Below are 7,547 nucleotides of genomic sequence, written 5' to 3'. Positions count from 1 at the left end.
AGAGATTTTGATTCAGAAAAAAAAATTTTTTATTGAGTTCTCTCTCATACTTAAACCTGACTTCCACTCCATTCTTCTACATGTCATTTTGTCCTCAGCTGTAACTACAAGTGCATTGGTCAGAGTTTTGGATATTTATTCGTGCTTAATCCTAGTTCCTGTTCCCTGTGTTTGAGTTCCTGTTTCATTGTATTGGTCTGTCCATTTCAAAGGATTCATTATTTAAATTTCTGTTCATAATATTCCGGTTATCAAATTACAAAATTACTGAGTTCATCATCTAAAACAGATTTTAAAGCATTTTTAAAAAGCATTTTTTCCACTTAGGTAACTTTCTTCAGACTGTTGCACCAAAATTATTTTAAATTCTTTGGGAAAAAAATCCCTGGAAAATTGTTATATTATTGCCAAGTACTTTGTCCTTTAACACTGAGTTGTGGTCATGAGTTGTGGAATGCCTTTGATGGTGTACTTATGGAGCAGTTCTTTTCTTAATCTGTTTTCAGGAAATAATGGTATTTAGGTCACAAATTATGTACAGGCAGAAGTGATATACATGTAGTTTAACATTAACTATTATGTCTTGAAAGTGTAACCATCTTGAATCCAAATTTTTTTTGCTGAGATGCAAATCACAATTCTTGCATCATCATAACTGTTTATGTGCTTTTACTGTTAAGGCTAGGATAGTGTATGCTCTAGCATTGTCAGATAAAAAAAGTAGCATCACAAACCGAATGAGTAGTAATTGGCCCACAACCACACAGTTGTGTGGACAGGTAAATATATAGGTCATATAAAAAAGAAGCAAGTTTATAAAGTGCTGAGTGTGCATGTTTGTGTATGAGTATGGAGTAAACACATTTTACTTTTTCTTTGTACACTTTGAGTAGCTTGTTCTCTGTCTCCCCCCTTGACACCACAGTCCACAGGTGGAGAGCAGAACAGAAGGAGCCTGTTTAGTGACTGTCCTCGTGAGCTCTTTGAGTCCCCCAGCTTGGCCCCCGGCTCCAGGGGGACGTGCAGTGCTGCCAAGCCCAGGAGAGAGGCCCTGGGTCTTGGACGCTCTCTGTCTGTCTTTCTGGGCGCCGAGTCAACAGCCCCAGTGCAGGGCCCGGCACGATGTGGCGACCTCCATGCGACCGCTCCCCTCCATCTGCTGCCAGTTGGGCCTCCCATCCCCCTCTCCCCCCTCCCCTGAGGTTTCCTGCCTCCCTCAGCTACTGCACTTGCCCAGCGCTCAGCTTTGCCAGCCAGCAGTCATCATCATGTTATGTTTTATCCCTTCAGTACGGCCAGTGGGGCCTAGAACACTACAAGTAGCAAGACTAAATATTAATTGAGAATTGTCTTTAGTTAAGTGCGCAAAACTGATATAAACGGCACTTTCTTAAAGCATCCATTTGCAGCCTCCTTAGCACAAACCCCTTCAAAGCATTCAGTGACCTTTGGCTGAGCAGGGGCCTTCACTATGCATGTCAACATTGGGCGCAACCCCCTGCCCCCATGTCATCAGTGATCGCACCGTGCAGCCCGCTGTCTTTCAGGAGAGAAGCTTCCGGGCTGCAGGCTACCCCCGACCACAGCTCCATCCCGCCTGCCCCCACATCACTCCTGGCTCCATGGCTCCTCCTCCCCCCATGCCACGCCCAATGACGTTCATCTGGCAGTGAAGAAAGCCTGGAGACTCTGGCATCAGAGGCAGCTGGATGACCTTGCTTACCTAGAGAAATTAATTGTTCTGAATGTGCAGCCAGAACACACTGCACAGATACTGTGGGTAAAGTTGGTCTACTATTTCAGAGTAAAACCCATTTTTCAGGCCAAAACACTGTTCTTATTCATACCTGGGGAAAGCTAGCCTCGGTGGACCTTGGAGATGTCTTGGGATGTACCCTGTGGAGTCCCAGCCCTGTGACCCAAGACATGAGAATTTTTCTTGCATTTGATGTTGTTCTCTTTCCCTATGCAGTATATTTATTGATCATTCTGAGGTTCTTAAGTTGAGGGGCCCTATGGCACCTTCACATGAGGGTGACCTTTCTGCTAACATTCTGAGCACGCTCCATTCGCGCCTCATGCCTTTCAATAAACTCGAGGTGCGTAACTACCTAACACTGGCGTGCTTTTTTTAATCTTCCACCGACATCTTGCATTGTATCGATTCTTTTTTTTTTTCAAACTTGCTGCTTGGATGCACTTCACCAATGGTGAAGCTCAATCAATTGTATTGTTTTTCTCTTTCTTAATTACACTTGAACGATCCGAGAACATGAAAGGTTTGTTGGTTGCATTAACATTAGCTGACTGGAAGGGGTGGCCTTAGAACCCTATGTGAGGGAAGGAGATGGTCTACAGCTGGTGAATTCTGAATGAGAAAGAGACGGAGAAGAGGGGATTATACAGACTGTAGACTGGGAAATCATATCAGTTTCATCCAAGCAGCCTCACAGGAACCAGTAATTTAAGAATATCAATTATTGGATACGTACTTGCACTCTAAGGGAGGATATGAGTGTTTGTTGTGAAATGCAGCTTACTGTATCGTGTGCATTATTGCATTTACCGCTTGAGCGTTTTAACTGTCAGATTTATTAGGATCTGCTGGACTCCAATAAATGGATGTAATTGTAACACAGCTCAGTGCATGTGCATTCCTGTTAATTATACTTCTGCTTTGGAAGAGGGAAGAATGCTCCTTTTACAGATCTGATGTCACCCACTCCCCTGAGTCTTTATAATGCGTCCTATACCTGTTTTCACTTTCCATCTTTACCACCTGTTCAGCATGCTCAGCATCTTTAACAGCCCAGCTGAAGAGCGTTAAGCAAACAGAGGCTGAGCCGCATGTGGAGTATGGTCCAAATCCAGCTGTTGAGCCAGCCACTCTCACAGAAGCCTGTGATACAGCCCAGCCCTTGGGAAAAGGGCTAAAGACTGGATTGATCTTCAAGCACCACTTGTTGTCACGGCATGGGCCTGTGCTTCTGTGAACACAGACTGTGGGGCCGTAGGAGGGGATGGGAGGGTAGAGGAGTTGGGGGTGGGGGGCAAGCACCTTTGAGGGGTGAGATAAGTGTGGACGTGTGGACAGAAGGGCTTCTCTTCCCTCCATTGGGGATGGTTGGGACTTAAGAGGTCCAGAGGCATTCACTGGCTCCATCTCCAAATTACAGGCCCTGAAGCAAACTCCAGGAAGGGCATTGTTTCTGAAGTGCCAAGGGCCACAAACCTGATCTGTGTTCAGAAATAACAGCCTCTTAACCTTGTTTAACACTTTCTACATTACCGTCGGTGGATTCACGTGAAGGGCACTCATTAAACGTTCTTTTGTCACAAGTGTTGGCACTCCTCGGCTCAGGGGAGATTAGTGCCGGCATGGAACAAGTTATCACGGTAAACCCCTTGATTTTAATGACTCTCGTATTAGACCAGTCCAGCGCTCTCCAAGCAACCAGAGCGCTAAGGTAATGCACGGTTTAGCGACATGCTAATAGGTTTTCACCACTTGTTCTTGAGAGCGGGTCCTTGAGCATGAAACGTGATTTGTGTCCACGCACTACGCATAAATAGCAGTGAGGGAAATGAGCCCAAGTTTCATTTTCAACATATTTACCTTTGCAGGATGAAGACACTTTTTTTTCCAGATACGTCTGTTTTCTTCATTGATGTCCCAATGTTTCTATAGCATTCATTCTTTTATGTGAGCCTTGGTTTTTCATTTTCCTATGGATTTATTCCATCAAGGGGCAGTGTGGGTCTTCTAACACTGCAAATTTTGCCACCACACTGGTAGCAGTGGAACCACACTGGTAGTGTTGAAGTTGAACTGATATCATGAGTCAAAAGAACCTAAATTTCAGTCTCCCATATTTCAAATGGTATGTAAATATGCCAGACTTACTATTGCCGATGAAATGGTGCTTTAAGTGCTTGCATGATAAATTGTGTGGTTTCATTGTGTGAATGCTTGTAATATCTTGGACACAGCTGCAGGACTAATATAGCAGCAGTTTGTCAGAAAGGCTCGGTGGGAAGGAGCAGTGTGGAATTACTGTCCCCAGATCCACTGAGCATCTGCACAGGCTGTTGTGCTGAGTGTAATTGTGTCCTGTCATATTTAAATACGCCTTAAAAACAAAAATTGTGACAATGTGTCTCTTTTCTCCCACCGTTCGTTACTTTCTTTGTTGCTTCATTTCCCTCCTTTTGCACTCTTCTCCCTCTCTCCCCATCTCCTTCTGTTTCTTTGTCTATTATGATCTCTTTCTTTATCACATTCTCTGACTCTCTCAGCTGTCCTGCCCTCCATACTCTCTGTATCTCTCTCCTTCTTCCATTCTTTTTCTTATTTCTTTTTCCCACTTTCGCCTCCACTGTCACCATCTTTCCCACTGCTCTCTCTCTCTCACTCTCTCTCTATCTCTCACTTTCTCTGTCTCTCTCTCGCTCTCTCTCTCTCTATCTATCTCTCTCTCGGTCTCTCTCTCTCTCTCTCTCTCACGCACACACACACACACACACACACACACTACCCTATGTTTGCACAGAAGCTTCACTTGCCTCCAGACTTGTCAGACACAGTGAGCCATTTGAGCAAACCGGATCTGGCAGAATCCGGCAAGCCGCTGAGGCCAGGGCAGCGGCGCTGCGGCCGCGGGCGACGAGCACCTGGGCTCGTAGCGCGCCCCATCCTTAACCGTTTCGCTCGCAATCTGCGTGACCTTCTAATTAGGGCCAGGCCTTCGTCCCCGCATCAGACTCGACATCTATTCTCGCTATTGTTTTGCCTGCGTTTGTCTCCGGGAAGTGTCTGTTGTTTTTTTCTAAATCAAAACAAAGAAGCCCGCTACCGCTTTGCTCCTCTCGCATCTTAAAATATTAAATTTTGCTGTCTGCGACAAGCTTTTTATGAAATCCCTTGTGAACTTGTTAGATCCTGTAACCTTTCCAAGGCAGAAAGCTGGCCAACTTTTTTTGTTGTGTTCTGAGGGCCTGTTACAATTTTATTATTTTTCAGAGTCACCCTGGTCAAGGGACTTTGGCCTGTACATTTTGTCGTCTAGGGTATATTCTTTCGGTTTCAAACATACAGTATTTTCGAATTGGAATTTACATGCTTGGCAGCTAGTGGGAGAGTATGATCTTTTAAAAATTTGACATTATTTGAGTAAAAAAAGAGGAGTGCTGTTTGTAAGTATATAGTAGCTGGTCTCCTATAAACAGACAAAGACACTCTCTGCAGCCCCTGGACACCTGAGCAGGCCCTATGACATGTGCCAAAAGTCAAAGAATGTTCACTACATCATCTTAACAATGGAAAGAACACATGTAATCAAATTCAGACAAGTATGTTCATGGGAGATGATGTTTTTGATAATATTTGGGGGTTTCGCTTATTTGGTTTGTGTTTTCCTCACTGCTCAGTGTTCAAAATTAACAAAAAGAAAATTTGTGCTGCATTGTGTTAAAGGTGAAGATGTTCAAAATCTGTACCTGACGCACTTTCATGCATGGCAAACCAGTGTACATCCCATTGTGTCTCATTGCATCCTTGAAATACTGGGTTGGTGAAGAGCCTCTCTGTCATGTCCTGTCTCTGGCTGTTACTCCTTGGGCTGGCTGCTTTGTGTTTCTCTCCCCCCAGCCTATCACATCAGACCAAGTTGTCACATGTTGCTTCACTCAAGGGCTCTGGGTTACCTGTGGTGTGCTCCAGTATTTCCGCTGCCCCAGCCCCATCCACATAAATCCACTTACCATGCAAAGGCCATTCGCATGGTAAGTGTTCACAGATGTTATAGCTGTCCTTCAAACAGTGGCATCATAAAATTAACTGTACAACAAACAGTGGGATGCAATCACGGTTTTCTCATCCATTTTGTTGGCAAGCACTTGAATGGTCATGCTCAGTCGTTGGTAAAATGTGCAATGGATGACAACGTTATCTGCTTTAGTATAGTTTTATTCACTGTATGTGTATCGATACATTTTATCGTAAAAGTGTATATTGTACAACTTCAGATAATTTATTTCCCTGCTCAAATAAACACCAGCCTTTTATTGATGTTGCAGTTTGATTTTTTTCATAAAAATGGAAATATTTTATTGTTTATCATGAAGCCAACATTCTGGGTATTTAGCTAGCTAGAGTTTGGGAGTAAGTTACTCGAAAGATAAACCCAGTATTTATATGAAGGCATCTGCTGCTATAAGCCATTCATTGACATTAATTCCTTACAAATGTATCTAATGGAATCTTCATCTGACTTGTTAAACTGCCGCTGTTCAGAGGAAATTATTGTATCTAGTCAACACATGTAGCATCTATGGTACAGCAAAACATTACTTTTTAGACATTACTGCCTTTGAATAAACAATGTATAATGACAATTTCAGAATGAACACGAAGGCGATTAATATCTCAACATAGTATCTGAACAAATTATATTTTACACAGACTTGAAATTCAGTGCTCATGTTTGCACTTACTGTACACCACACACGAGATGAACATTAGATAGGAACTGCATTTTGTTAACCTAACATTTTGTTTACCTAACATGAAACATAAAAAGTGTCTCTTTGTTGTTCACAGATGTTAATTTTTGGAGTGGGTGTCAATAAACAGTGTGGTGACTGGGCACTAATACAGTCAGTGTATAGGTGCTGTGTCAGATTACAGTTTGGGAAAACCTGGATGAAACCAGCTAAGAAATGATTTCAACATTGTGGAAAGCTAGGCCTAACAACAAAATTAGATTTGCAAAGTTCCAGTTAGAGATTCCACAGATCTTACAGGACTTTCTGAAATGTTGTTTTTCTAATAATCACAATGAAAGTGTGTGTGGCATAGCTGTCAGATCTATTGCTGCCAGTGGTACTTATGGCTAAACATGTTCCCTTTCTGTTTCTGTGAAATTTTGCTAAATGTCACATTTATCAAACAAGGTCCTCCACTGCTGCAATCAAAAACTGCTATTGTTTTAGCTCCGTTCTAAAGCATTTACTTCACTTCATCTGCTTCACAGAGCTAGACAAAAGATCAAAGTTGCTCATTCTAATTATAATTTCTTTTGTCCAACTCAGCAACCAGTCAATACATTTAACTACATTTATCTGATCTTGGTTTCTGTGATTGCTGCATTATGTTTCCATACCAGGATCCTGGCGTGCACGCAAATGATACGTTCTCTTTCTCTGTATTGTTTAGATCAGCATTCTAAAGATCAGCTAGCTAAACAACTATTCCTTTCACACAAAAAAAATGCAATGGGAAAATGGCTGCAGCGCAGTAAAACTGACTAAAATGAGTGGCAGTCTGACCATATTCAGATCTTCTGCATGTATGTTTTGTTGCGTAGTTTATGCAAACGAACAGCTGTTTAAATTAATTTGGTTACTTCAGACCAGTGGGTGAATTGCCATAGCGCTGTGCACGGGCAGTTGTGAGGACATTCACTCGGCCTGGTGTTCTGGGCGGAGCCCCGCTCGTTCCCGGCCCCCGATGCGCGCCCGGGAGCCGATGAGGATGATTGACAGTAATT

Source organism: Anguilla anguilla, chromosome 5 (genome assembly GCF_013347855.1).
Source record: "Anguilla anguilla isolate fAngAng1 chromosome 5, fAngAng1.pri, whole genome shotgun sequence".
Classification (NCBI taxonomy): Eukaryota; Metazoa; Chordata; class Actinopteri; order Anguilliformes; family Anguillidae; genus Anguilla; species Anguilla anguilla.
Note: the sequence above shows the minus strand (reverse complement) of the source record.